Source organism: Opisthorchis viverrini, assembly GCF_000715545.1.
Source record: "Opisthorchis viverrini unplaced genomic scaffold opera_v5_294, whole genome shotgun sequence".
NCBI lineage: Eukaryota > Metazoa > Platyhelminthes > Trematoda > Opisthorchiida > Opisthorchiidae > Opisthorchis > Opisthorchis viverrini.
Window position 1 is genome coordinate 542,482 of NW_008751947.1, and position 15,501 is coordinate 557,982.

Below are 15,501 nucleotides of genomic sequence, written 5' to 3' on the forward strand. Positions count from 1 at the left end.
TATACGATGCACCCTGTGGCTAGTTCTGAGAGCTTCAAACACTAAGATTGAATCTGAAGGACACCGATGCAGAGTCGATTCGATCATCAAGTAATTCAAGACAACGGGAAAATACTCACTAGGTTACTGAGAAATGTTCGACTGCCCACCATTGGTTTCACTCTTCGTGGGGCTCATCAACTAGACACGATCCCCGAGTTTCCGTCAGTCTTGGGTTCTACTTGAACTCAACTTATTCGAAGTTCGCGAAATTATTCCTCTGCCCACTCCGCTGCTTCCACGTTTCTTCACTAAGAGTGTGATGGCTAAGAAAGTTGTGAAAATTCCTCCATTTGACCGCTTCTGATACCCCCTTTTCTCAAATTTACGAATCAATGAGTCGTGATTTGTATGTGCGGAGTCGAAACGGCTTGAAAACATACCAGCTAGCGTCACGTGACATCATGATCAGATGCCTTAGGTAATAATTTCAGCCGTAAATGATCAGGATACCGATCTGTTGTTTTCAACGTCCATTTAGGATTGATTATTCCAGTGCGATAAAGCATTCCTCGTATGCACTTTTCCACGAGCCGTAGCTAGCACCCCAAAACAGGGATCATCATCATCATTGTTAGCTGTAGGAACCGCGTACCGGCCGTACAGTCGTTGTAGTTGCCGCAGTTTCGTTCACCGATGACTTGGGGAGGGGGGGGGTAGGTAGCTGCGCATTGCAGGTGGGGGATGATTAATTAGTGCATAAATACAGCATTGTCAGTGAGCTGTCAAATGGGGGGATTGGGAAGGGAGCTATGCATTGAAGGCAACAGCTTGGATGCACGAGTACCATTCAGAGCGCGACTGGGCCGTGTCTCACAATGTCTCTGACCGTTGATGTGGCCAGTTTCGAGGTCCCCATCCAGGAAGACGGCAATGACCAGCGCAGCTGATTTTGCTGGTAATGGCTTTCACACTTCGCTGCCAAGTCATTGTTTGACCGCCTCTGGTTCTCTTCCACCCTTCACTTGGTTGTGCGAAAAGAGCTCTTTGAGGAAGTCGGTCAACCGGCATACGCAACACGTGGCCAAGCCAGCGCAACCTATGCAGTGTGATCAGTTCATCTATCGAGGGTGAGTTATTTCTCCCGAATACCATTCGACGTACTTCAGAATTGCTGATCCGGTGTTCCCACCAGATTCGGGCAATGCTCCGAAGACATCGATGGTCAAACACTGAAAGTCTTTTGACGTCCTCGGCGCGCAGCGGCCAGGTTTCTGATCCATATAGTAATACGGAGCGCACCGCAGCATTGTAAACTCGACCCTTGACAGAGAAGCTGATGTCACGCCTACGCCACAGGTGACGTAGGTTCGCAAAAGCTGCTCTGGCCTTCCCAATCCGGATGGAAATTTCATCTTTCGCGAGACCACCGGGATGTTTCAATAGCATCCTTTGTTAGGGAGGGGCAACTTCGATTGAAAAATCCCTTCACCTGCAACGTAACTTCCGAAATAATTCATTGAATAATATCTTCCTGTCCCGAGAAAACTTCGCTTAAGCTGCACCAATATGATATTTACTTGGAGTGACCACTTCAGAATTTGCGTGGAAAATTTTTGGCACATATTTCCTCAAATAGCTCAACCTGGTTTTTGTAACTGAAGCTGATATTGCGCCGGAGTGTTACAAACTCCATTCTCATAAGTCTGTGCTCAACTCATCAAGAAGTTGGAGGTGTTCTCACTTTGTTGACAAAACTAGCTTTTCTGGGTCCAGGATAGTGTTCCACAAAGCGGTGCCGTTTTTGGCGGTCCAAAATCACTACTGGTGGAAGGACTAAGAGCCTTGTTCTCTATGCTGTATTGATCCCTCTATTTGAAGAAAGACATGTCGACGACACTGAACTAAAGCAGCTTAGTGGAGGCAACCTTTGAGAGGCAAACTGGGGACTCAACAAATTCACCGCAAGCAGACTTTTAAGCATATGTGTAATTCAACTTCAGCGACAGTCTGAGTAATGAAACTACAGGGAGATTGTTTCTTGACAAGAAGTTCTTCAAATCGCCCTATGACAATACTTGTGGAGAACCAGACGCCAGAGATGAGTCATACCGTAACTAAGTAGACTGACTGTCAGTTCAGCAATATCGTGGCATTTCTTGTGATCTTGTAAGAAACTGGTTAAAAACTTTACATAGGTGCGTGTCGATATAAACACAACGGCAGGGCCTATGGTATACCAATCCACAATACGAAAGCATTCATTGCTTTTCAAAGGAACTAGTAAAATAGACGTAATACACTACTTATAAGGTTACTGAAAACTCTTTGACAGCCTACGACTGGTTTAGCCCTTCTTGAAGCTCATCGGATTGGCAGGAAATTGGAGAAGTACACTAAGTTGCAAAACATTTTGGTTTTTCGGGAGACTCACCCGGCTGGATCTCTCGTTTGTGATGTTTCCAGGCGACTGAATATGCTGCACCAGGCCGCCTCATGTTTTAACTGGTACGATATTCGGGATAGCGGGATACGTGTATAGACGTAATACACTACTCATAAAGTAGTAGAAAGCTCTCTGACAGCCCACGACCAACTTCAACCGTCCTGTGCTGTCCTTCGTAGCTCTAGTCCTGCTTGCTGAATTGGGTACTTTGAAGTAAACTACACGATCAAGGACGTTTTCATTCGAACAAAGCATACATGATAGATAGGTTTTCCGTTCGAACAATGTAACCTCAAGTCTTCAGGACGAAACGAAACATAGAAACTCAGCAAAAGAACACTTACTCGTTGGCGTACCATTACTGGCTTGGTGTTCTTGAAGTCAGTCTCTACTGGAATTCGGTTATAATACCAGCTAAAAGAGGAAAACTTCCATATACCCTAATAAACCAGTTTGATTAGTGGACAGTCCCTCCTGAGAGAGTTTAGTCCATTGCTTGTAGTCATTTCTTGCTCGTAGTGGGCGGTAGACCCCATTATCCCCGGTCTTTTTTTAGGTGATCCTTGTAATGAGGGATTTACGCCAATCCTTTCATCTATTGCTTACCTAGGCCCGTAATTCAATCACTGTGGAGAACAACTTAGAATCCATCCAGTCTGATCGGATTCGTTGCTTTATCTAGATAGTTTTTTTCCACGAATGGGCCCAACAAATCCCCAGTCTCGTCTGACCTATTTTGAAAATTCGACGGTCAAAATTATTTGGTCATCTCTTTTCAACCAACAAATTACTGACCATTGGGAATTTAACCTTACGAAAGGTGTATAGTTCTTTTGAATTTTGGTCAGGTAGCGAGTACTTCTCATACAATCACACAGTGGTTAGGTCACGTGAACCACCAGTGGTTATTTACCATACTTCATGTCTTCCATTTGACGGCAAATGACAAAAATCAGCAATGAGTACCGCCTAACTGATAAGTTCGACGCACCACAGTGCATGATTGGATTGCGAGCGGTATTGATCTGTCAGCGTTTTGTGTCGAGCAGTACTGCCTTCAACCGCAATGCGTTGCATACTATCTTCAAGCGTGTGCCTTGACGAAAGAAAAATCAACTCAGTCTTCCTCGTTAGTAGCAGGAAGAGAAATAGGGAAAAGTAGAGTTGAGCAACTTTTCCCTTGGGTACTGTTTTCCCCAAACTAGTGGTTTGAATGAATCTTTCGCAAGCTTGTGGTTTGAATGAACCTTTCGACAGTAGTATGAGGTCAGCCAAATTCTCTACTACGAAATTACCCCAGGCGATTGGATTTGAACAGAGGGGTTTTGCACCGAGTACCAGATCCCACCAGAGATCAAGTAGGAAATTCGCGAGAGTGTAGCTGTAAAATTGGGTGAGGGAATATTGAACGACCATGGTGCACATTTACTCGGGAGAGACGAACGTCCATTGTAGATTCCGGAAATCTCGAGTTTATTTGAGAGTTCCTCAACTTTTTCGACTGATAAATAGCAAGCATCGCACCTTATGTTGCTGCTGCTTGGTTGCAGCAGTCCGCCGCTCTCTGGCATTGGATACGTTGGCTTAAATTTGGCTTGTTTGTCGACTATAACACTAAGTTATTTCCGGTGGGCTATCGTTCCGTCTACTTATGGTAACCAGAAGCAACGTTTGGTACTCCACTTCGAACCAAGCACCATTTGTTTAGACAGATCTAAAAAGTGTGTGACCCAGCTTAATCATTGGGAGCACCATTGATTATGGATCAGTGCTGGCTCAGAGGCTAGCGTGCATGCGTTCCTACTGGTCTTCACTGCGTCATTAGATGTTTCAATCCGTGTACCTTGTACGGAGTGATGTTGGCTAAATATTTAAGCTGTAGCGCCATTTAGGTGTCTGACTGCCATTCCGACCGAGGGAAGCACGAGGGCTGAGATGATGTCAAGTTACAAAGGGCTAGAATGGATCAGTCGAGATGCAGATGCTGGGCTCGAACCACGGACCTTCCGGCTGGTTAGCTCGCGCCTTGACCACCGAGCTAAGCAGGTACGTATGCATTTAAAATGCCCATGCTGGTATTACGAGTGCACTGTCGATGATGACCATAATACAATTCAGAAGGTATATGCACTAATAAAAGTTTTTACCATGGTTTACAGTGGTGGGTTGCAACACGTATAAAACTAAATAAAATGCAAAATGGGAGCAAGTCAAAGGAGGAACTTATCGTCTGTGAGAGTTGCTTGGTAAAAGTCCGGACGGCTGGAACGTGTTTTCTCCGTGGATTTGAGAGTGGTTGACCTCCTAATTCCTGCCCCCTGCGCGCGCACGAGTCTGTGTGTGCTAACTGTGTTCGGTTTCCCTATATGTAGGTCCGTTTGCATGCGCGTGGAAACGTCAGCACATGAGTAGTTGCTCACTAGACGGTACGGGCAATCGACGTCCGATGAGTCACCTACAGGGGGTCTCATAATAGACGCAAAAAATATTACTCAAGTTAAAACTTTAACACCGATTGAAACATTTATCATTTTTATATGAACATAAGTTCATGATATACGCAATTCTTGACCATTCCCCGAAACCAATAATCCAGGGGTGTGAGATCGGCTGACCTTGCGGGCCAAAAGTTTGAAACCCCACGAGCAATGACTCTCTCATCAGAAAATACCTCTCAGAGGTAAGTGCTCACTTGGTTTGAGTAGTGGGGTGGAGTGCCATCTTGTTGAAGGCGGTCGATGACTTCTTGTGCTGCTTGAGTTGCGGGATAGCATGCGTCTGCAGCAAACAAAGGTAACTGTCGCCGGAAACCGTAGCATCAAAGAAAAGGGGACGAAGGAGACACTTTGAGGAGAATCCCATCCACACACAGAGATAAGGGGAATGGAGATTATGGGTGAGGCACTCGTGAGGAGCTTCACGGGACCATATCACGCAGTTGTGTTTGTTGATTATGCCATCCACAGAAAAATTTCCTTCATCCCTCCATAAAATGTTGAGAACGATTTCTTCATTGTCCAGCAGCCAGTTAGCGAACGTGACAGGTTGGCGAAGATGAGATGATGCTCTGGGACTGAAGTTGCGCGACGGCATTCTGTACAATAGGCAGTCTTTCATTACTCAGAGACTTTCACCTTTTGCCAGAAAAATCCAGTACAGATCCAGTATACCCAAATTTCGCAATCAAGCGTGCAATGGTCGACACCTTTGATTTGATGAGACCATGTTTGGTTTTGTAACCGCGAAGTGGCGCTTTCACCAACACTTGCATACAAAACCTCCTTCATGTGGCTACTAATAATGAAAAATTTTGTCATCCTTCCTCTGATTGGCTACGTTTACCCACCCAAAAGCATCTATTATGAGACACTCTGTAAATGTGACATGGTTTGTGAGTATGAAAAAAGACAAGTTTCGTGATCCAGTGAGTGACTGTGAGCTGAACAGTAAAGTATGTGGGTGACTTGGTAGCTACAGTATTTTCTTGAGATCAAATCAAAAGAATGGATCAGCACCATTCGAGATGGACTGAAAGGTTTCAACTAAACGTGTGCCTGACATATTGCTAATTAATTTATAAAGTGTTCTACCGCTTCTGTTCTCCCCAGTCAATTAAATTGCAAAACTTGTGTTCGAAATGAGCGAGCTCCCTTGAAGAGTTTGTGGTTAACTTTGTGCTCTCATTTCTCCATTTCTTTGTTCTCTTTCTCATGTAAAGTCCCTCAAACACACTCCTCACCTGGAATGGTTGCCTTACTCATTACTGTACTGCGAAGATGTCGTTCACCCTATCGATGCATGGTGGTTTTTATCCTAACTTTTGCACATTGTACAACATTATTTGACCACTGTGTGATGTAGGACTTTCCGCAGCTGAAATCCGCCGGCATGAGCCAACTATTCTGACTACTCGTGACGTTTCAACTTATGGAAATGGTTTTCCTCCACGAAAACTCATATACACCGAGCATACTTTAGTACGACCGCTTCGTGCGCTCTGTTAGTCGTGGATCCATTATCCAACACCTGCATATCACTGGCATACATGTACTTAGAGGGCCTCGTAAACTGAGCGACGTACACTTAATAGGGACAAACGAGCAACTCGGCGATGACACGTCGCATGAAACGTTTGGGATAGGACTGCGTCTCAGACACATGTTGTTTAGTAGCGTATTCGAAAAAAAACTCATTAAAATGTTTGGTCCGCTGGATTTTTGCTAAAAATGCTCGGCGTATGTGCTACGACTCAGCTTGGTTTGCTTAGACGTAGTCTCTAATGTGAGCTTCCGAGGTGATTTCAACGTTTTCAGTGGGGTTGACAGCTTGCCACATTAAAGTGTACCCACCTGGTCTTTTGCATCCATTAGTGCCTATTCTGTGCACCGCTGGTCCCATCTATCTTGGGACCCCTCAGAACCTTTCTGTGTTTGTAATTATCGTGTTTTGTCTTACGCACCTGCCACTCCAACATATGTGGAGCTTAGTTGCTTTGTTGAGTCTGCTGGTGGCTTGCCGTTGATCTCCAGAGGCTCACCCAAAATCACCCTAGAGTACCGGAATCATACTTATCTATAGATAGATATCTCTTCGAAACCCCAAGGTTGTCGTAACTTACTGCCATTTTGAAGCGCAACTCCATTTTGGTTATTTCAGTTTAACTGCCTTTTTTGTTTCCCAGGCGGCCGCTGGATCCTTCATTACGTTTATGCGCACAGGTTCCACGTCATTCTGGCAATAGTATGGGCGAGTTTCTAACAACGACATTTCTTCTAGCTCCGCTCTACAAGCACAATATAACCTTCATAACTGAATCAAATTTTTTGCTGAACTTTCGGTACTTGCTTCATATTTTGTTAAAGACTGCCATCACGATTTGCGATCCATCAAGTAATGAATAAGCTCTGTTGCATTTTGATGATGCCGAAGTAAATCAGATGAAAAGTGACATTCGTAACGGCCTTCTGAAGGGCCCGAGGACGCTGTTCGTGCACGAACTCCGGCGTTTGGGGGAGCATATTTGGGGAAAGTCATATATCTTCAGAGACGCCAGATGCATCAATCTTCAACACGGCGCAAGTTTATTTGCGCGTTACTCAACTTTTTCGACTGGTAAATAGCAAACATCGCACTTTCTGTTGCTGTTGCCCGGTTGTGGAAGTCCGCTGCTCTCGGGCATTGGATACGTTGGCTTAAATTTAGCTTGTTCGTCGACTATGACATAAAGTTATTTCCGGTTCACTTAGTCACTGATTAATAAGACTATGTATGACATATTTTCACTGACGTTTACTTATATTGCATTACTGTGCACGGGCACATGGAAACGCTGTTCCAGGCGTACCATTACGATTTACTCCAGCATTTCGTTTATGCTTCGAGAGCTCTGAACAAGGAATTTTTCCTTGCAGAGTTTCATGAACTGCGAGTTGTAATGTACTATAATCACATCGTGCACACTAGTATAATGTGTTGGGATACTGTATTGTTACTATACCGCATTATATATTGATACATTTTGTGTTACGTGTTAAATTGAATACTATGTTATGTATCATGTTATATACCGCTTTATACTGTGCTTTCAGTGTGTTATTGTAGTATATTGTACATTACATTATGTGAGGTTACTATGTGCCATTGTACGCTGTAATATATTATTTGGTATATTCTAGTGACAAGCACAGGCTTCAAAACAACAGGTGTTCCTATCCACAGCTATAACGAACTGAGATATTTCCAGGCTACTATTGGTAGTGCTTCCATCATTACGTACTGCCAAAAAAGCCTAGAATCGCTGTACTTTCGAGCTGCGGCGTGTGGAATCAAGTTAAGCTTAATGTATGTTCGTGGGTGAGCGAGTAGTCCAGACTCACTTGGTATATGTGTCAGGGAGATCGGCCAGATGGAGCAGAAGAAACAATGAGGTAGATGGGTATAACGGTGGTTCAGTAGTCCTCATTAATCACACGGAAACACGGTAAAATAATTTATTGTCGTGACGCATGAAGACGGAGGACGGCTGGAAGGAGTGGGCTTGGAATACATACGTAAATGAACAACAGGCCGTTTGGTTGCATCTGGAATGTATTCGAAGATGTACCAATGATAGACCGTAACTACCACCGCTGTTTCTCAAAGTAGACAAAAGAACTCTAATTATCACTGATTGACCTTTTCTAGTTCAGTCGCTACATTACACCATTGTACGAATAGAGAAATTCGCAAGCTTATCTGGGAACCTTGAATATTCGCCCACCCAAACAAACCAGTGCCAACAGCGGATCACCAGAACACTCCTTCTGAATATGTAAAGCGTTTGTGAAATTTTGCCACAGTTGTGCACCGAGTGATGAACCAAGTTTCCTCGATAACCAGTTTTTTCCCGGACAAAATTACATCCGTGAGCGGCAGTCTATGTTTGCAAACCAAAGTGTCTGGTCTTTAAAAATAAGTCTGTTGAACAGTAAGCACAGTAGTTCACTCCCCCAGAATTAATATCCCACCTACCAGTTTCAACAAATGCCTTTACATGTTAACCTTTGAGTCTTCATTCTTGTGTTTCATTCGTTTCCTTTACTTCATTAGCTCTGATAAAGTTCAAATATTTATTTCAATATTATTTATTTGACTAACCAGGTAGATAGTTCAGCTTTTCATAGCGGCCAAAAAAATGGTCACAGTGAACCCAGCGGTTCCACGGAACTGCAGAAGTTCATTGTATATGCAGCACCATTGTTCACATTTATGAATCTCAGTCCATGCCATCGGGCTTTTGGGTTCAATCTCAGTAACAATAGGGTAGTCATCAATGTAGAAATGTGGAATCAACTCGGACGGCGTCCACCATCGACGGTGCGCTTTTGATTACCAAACATACGCTGTTAGACTTACTCAAGTGAAATGTGTGCAAGGCCCCATAAAAGGACAAAGCCGTAATAGATTGGCAGTGTGGTTTGATGAGACTTGGTAACACGAACTCTCCGTCCTTTCAGTCAGGTGATGCGCTGTTCACCTCGCAATTGTGAGACTTGGTAACACGAACTCTCCGTCCTACGGCGAGGGACCAGGGGTGTCCTTTGTAATTAAACTACGTGACGGGGTATTTAACAAACTGAAAAATGATGCGCTACTCATAATCTTGCTAAAAATTCTCGGCAGTCTCGGTAGACGGTGTTTCGGCATCCGTAGCAAACGACCGAGCCACCGTAGCCGATAGTGCTGGGTGCTTTTCCGATCGAAGCACCTACAGCACAGTCAAATATCCGTTATCGAATCACCTCGTTGCTAACAGGCTGACGTAATCCAAAACCGTCCACTCTTCTGAGGCATCGGTGGTCGAACAACCGAAGACGCCCCATATCATCTGCCCGCAGTGGCCAAAAGGTGGTATGATGGTGGTCAGTTAATTCGAAAGAGTTTGTGCTTTGCTTTGATCTCCAAAGATGAGGTCGATATCAACTACGTACTCCAAATTGACAAGGCTATTAGCAGCAAAAATTTGAATACCGGGCTCTTGAAGACCGCCTACTATTCGCCTCATTATTTCACTGCTGACGAAGTTGAACCAGAATGGAGAGAGTAGACATATTTGTCTGGCACAATATCTTGTAGAGAAGCTTTCGGAGAGTTCATCATAAACTCTCACCTGCCCAGAGGTATGTGAATATGGGGATCGGATTATGTTTACAAACTTCTTGGGCATACCCTGTTGAGTAAACGTAGTTAACAGCACTGACTGATTGACAGAATCAAACGCACCCTTGAAGTCGAAGAACACCAAGACTGTGGGTCGTTTGTGCATGTGACGTTGTTCTAACACCTGACGGAATGTGAAGATGTGGTCAGCGCAACATCTGCCCGGTCGAAATCCTGCTTGAATCTCACGAGTCAGGGTTTCGCCTGCCACCAGAAATCCCGCTTGAATCTCACGAGTCAAGGTTTCGCCTGCCACCGTGAGACGACGAAGATCCAGTGACACACGAGGTCTTGTCACAACAGGGGTCAAACTAATGTCTCTGTAAATACCACATTCACCGCAAGTCCCCTTTTTGAAAATGGGCACTATTATCGATTCACCCTGGGATGGCCTGGGACGGCCTGTCTCTCAGATAGACCCAAGTAGGCTAGATAGGCAACGGCTGAGGAGCATATAGTCATCCCTGAAAAGAGCAAGTGGAATGTCGTCAGGGAGAGTAGCATGATAACGCTTGAATAGGAAAATACGCTCGGACACTTCTGAGACTGGAGCGGCTCCATTGAAGGCCAGGATTCTGGATTGGAGGCAGCAGGTGGCCAGCGGACTTGATGTTGAAAGTACTGTGCCCAGTGGTCCAAACGTTCCGCTTTGCTGCATATCAGGGAGCCAGTGAGGTCTCTGATTATTTCGCTGACAAGAGGTTTTCGAGGACCAGTCGAACGAATGAAGTGGAACAAGTTGCGCACGTTTTCAGCATTCTTTAAATCCTCTATTTTTTCGGTCTTCCGGGTCCAAAAAACTCCTTGGTCTGCGCGGATACTCAGTTTCACCGGGCGTCGGATGATGCGTCGGGTGGAGTTGCGGTGGTGGCCAGGTCGAATCTGTCGCTGGGTTTCCAGCAAAGACAGTCCTATCAGATATCTAATTTTTAGATGAAGTTGACTGGGTTTTACCGCAAACAGACGTTCCGCCTTTAAGTTATGCTTTGGACCTCTTTTCCCGGTGGCTGTTCCTATCCGACATCATACTGTGCGACAGGCGTTCGAGGATCTGGTTCCGGTAGTTTCATTTGACTTTTGGGTCCTCTAGATTTTCGGTCGCTAAGCGAAGTGTGCGCTTTTTACGTACATTTGAAATGCGCAATGAAAAGGAGCAACGTACAAGTGCATAGTCGGACATACGCTCGTATTCCAGAAGGAGCGACGGGTGTTGGTCGATTCCCGCCACCTATAACCGACGGCGATGTGGTTTATTCAATTCTGTGGCTGCATTGTTGGCGGGCAACACGTTGATAAGCAATTACTGCTGTTCCGTAAGTTCGTGCTGCAAAGGAAGTCGATGATCGGCACATATCTGAAGGAAGCTGTCTCCATTTTCCGTGGGTCTCGTGTTCAAGCCAAGACGACCACCTATCGCGCCCAAGCAGCGCTCAGTCTGCCTACCTGAGCGTTCATACCACCAGCAACCATAACGGTATTTGAGCTTTTAGCCTGCTGTAGAAGGGCACCTATAGCATAATAGAAGCTAACCTTGTCAAATTCAGAGCTACCGTCGGTTGGGGTGAAAGCCAACACAGTGCACACAAGAAAACAAGGTTCGACGGACCTTACTTCCTCTAGATTCTCCCACAGATGTTGCCAAACAAAACACACGGAGGCGACTACCAATGGGTATCTAATGAATCAGAGACGCTTCCACTTGTTTGCTCAATACAATACCCACCCCGGAATATCCATCTGCAGCGGCCTCTGCATCACCGGAGATGCGCAGCCGGAAACTGGAAGAGAGTGAGGGGGCAGTCAGTTTGATCACAGTATCTGCGACCTGCGACCTTGTTTCTGACAGACATCGTACATCAATACAGAGGGGATGCAGCGTGCGCACAAAAGCCACCTGTTGATTTGCTTGCTCCAGTGTGCGAACATTGAAGGTGGCCAAGTAGACAGGCCTTCGGGGTTTGAAAACAGACTTAGAACTCGGACGTGCAGAAGCTGCAGCTGAGTGTGATGCAGGGCGAGCAAAACGGTCAGTCCTAGAGCTGGGACCTGTAGAGAAATTATTCGAACTCGGGTGAGAGAAGGTGGAGGACGAAAACCTGAAAGCGTAAGCGGGGAGGCGTTAGCGGTGGTATATTTTCGCTTACTCGCCCTGCTGTAGCACGACCCGGCTGATGGCACGACACGATGGCCGACTTGGCATAAGAGTGATGTTATTTGTAAATGTCATGGTTGTACGAGGGTTGGGATAATGCACGCAAACTTAGACAGGGGGACAATCAGGGTCCTTACACTCTGATTCAAAATCTTAGCGGCTGGGCAGCGGTTTTGGGCCGCAAATGCAAGTATATTACCATCCTCACGGAGCACTTCACCACGTGAGTTCCAGCCCCAACCGTGAGGGCCAGGAGAGTGTTTTCGTCGGACCCCTTCCTATCGACCAACTTTATAAGTGTCACGCTGGCATTCCACAGTGTAGCTCATTCGGTCGCCGAGGTACACAAACCGAAACACCACCGTAAAATCCAGTCTCTTCATGACGGAGTTTTCCTGGTGCCATTATTTGTGCGGTAAACGTGCAACATGATATCGCTTATCGCGTCCTTTGCGTGACTGAGCTCCCCACGGGAACGAGGTCACACTTATGGCCAGCGTATCTAGTGGCACGCCATCAGACACTGTTTCTCCGACTGATTTTTGCCTTCGCTCTTTACCAGAAGGGGAAGAATCGGGCATAGTGAAGCCTTCAGAAAGCCGGAGCAAAATTTTGTGAACATTTGGCCTTCAGAAGGCCAACCTCAGCTCAGCAGAAACGTGTGGGAATCCGTCATTCAAAGTGTATCTCGGGTTGAAGCCTCTACTCAGATCTTGGTTGCATCCGTCTCGTAGGATTCTGTGGTACAGACTTTTGAAGCATGTCTACCTGACCGCATACCAGTTTTAGCGGTGTCTAATCGATAATAAAGCTAGGCTTAGGTTCGCGAGGGTCGCAAGCCCCGCCCTCGCGAGACTCGCAACTGACGGGGCTTTCAGCGGGCGTTTTAGCTTCCAACGGACTTCCCCATGAGTTACACGAAAAAATACGATCTTGCACACAACCCCTCAATCCCTTGAAGCGTTCAAAAAAGCTATATGAAGCATGGATTTTGTCAAGAGTCATATTCCAGAGGCTCCCTTTCAATTCCTCCCCTTTTTATGATAGTAACCCCCCCGCGTCCAGCAATCAGCGGTATGGCGCTGCAAAGACAAATTAAAGGCTTTAGCACTTACTGTGTTCGACGATTACAAATACTTGGCGTACGATAACAACAATAACAAGTTTATTCACAAACTCGTAGGAAGTATGCTAATTGGGACATTGTTGGGACGGTACGACCCGAGCGCACAACACATCTGGTAGGAAAGTACAAACAAGGAGAGAAGCTTATCACGTCATGCGTCATCGTAGTTGTGGAAGCCAAAAATATAACGGTGGGGTACGAGGTACCAATAGCTCAATGGTGAAGCCGTTTGACTTGTAATAAAACTGGAAAAGCGTCTCTGGCCATGAGCGACCTTAAGCGGTTGAGTAAGTGGCCACGATCACAAAAATAAAAATAAAAATGGAGAGGTGGAAAAAATTGGAAGTCGAAACTAACGATACCTTTCATCTAAGACGTAGTTTACATTGAAACCAAGTAGATTCACCGGTGTTGTTGTTGGAGGAAATCAGTTATAATGGATATTTTTGATGGGGCGGGTGCTTATCTGTAGAGCCGAACGGACGCCGTAAACAAATCGAAAAATGGGATGGTCGAATTCGAAAAAAAGTTCAGCAAATTAGATTAAGCTGACCACAGAGACGATCTGGGCCCGGTAAACAATTTGTTCATAGTCGCAGTTACGGTCGAGAGGTGATGACCGACAGCAGGAAGAAAATAATTGCGGGAGTGTCATCTGACTGGGCATGGTGGTGTCATGCCATCATTTTAGCGAAACAATTCGGTGTCTGGACAGCCCCGTAATCATCATCATGGCTGTATATATGCGTCAGGGGATATGTGTTTCCATTACCGTCTGATCTGGGTACATCAGGGGGATTGACGCAGGTTACGTTGGGCCGATGTGGAGGCACGAGTAACTTTGATTCAGATGGAAAACCATGTGATTATAAAGCAAGGACCCACCAGGATGAGCGAGTGAACGCCATACGGGAGCAGCTACTGCCGAGATTTGAATATCCGTGTGGGCTGGGCACCACCACCCAGATAATATGTGAATAACAGAGAAGTACTGGGACTTGGTGGAATATGTCCTTTACTCCATGCCGAACAGATGGTTTACGAGTAGATTTCGTCACTGGGTTGCACTCCACAATCTGAAAAGTTATTTGAAAAATTGCCGATGCTGACATCTCATCATCAGTGCAACATGTACTAGCTTGCTGCGGCTTACGGTTAACATCACTGCGCATCACTTCTAGGCGACGTGTAGACCAAGAATCCGCGATGCTCAAGCTCCCTTGTAATTCCCATTCCGCCGACCGATACCAAAGAACTGTTTTAATGTTAGGCTTCACAGGTTTCATATGGGCAACTGGTTTCCCCTATTTTCGAAATCTGGCGTATGCGGTGCTTCTCGGTCTACCCCACTTGAGGGGAAATGCGTCCGCTAAGCATGTGCTTACAACTTTTGCATAAATCACGGTCAAGAAGCTATCCGCTAATGAGTCGGCACAAAGATATGGCGACATGGCTCGAATGGCTCAGACTCGTTCTCCAGACCAACAGCCGACACGTGCATGTAAGTGTGGCTGACCGCTTACCACTATTCAAGAGCACATTATGTCGATTAATTTACAGACCGATCATTAGAGGAATAAGGTCAATATGAATGTTTTTTCCTCGGTCACGAGAGACTGCTCGTACCGGCTCCAAATGGAGGTTCCCGCATTACCTTTCCCATCATAGGCACTTCAACAATAATGTCAAAGCTGTATCCTCACCCCTTAAACCCTAATCGATTTGTATCGTCAAACAGAAGACGATTCTTATTTCTCTTGGTTGATCCTTGTGTACTTTGATTTCTCATCAACTGCATAGATCATCCGAAATTCTACATATGCTCCCAAGCCTCGGTTGAGCTATTTGGCAAAGCCATAAACAATAACAAAAACTGGCCTTTTCGCCTGTCCAAAAGTATTCAATAAAAAATCAATATACCTGGGATAGCCAGAAGAAACTCTGCGATGCCCATGGCCTACGTCGACGTGCGTTGCTGTAGCTGCCTTCGTCAATATCGAGGCTACACCGCGCCAAAACCTACCTCATCAACCAAACAAAAATGACAAACCAAATTTGCTGCTCCCAGGAGTGGACACATACAACACATATAAACATACA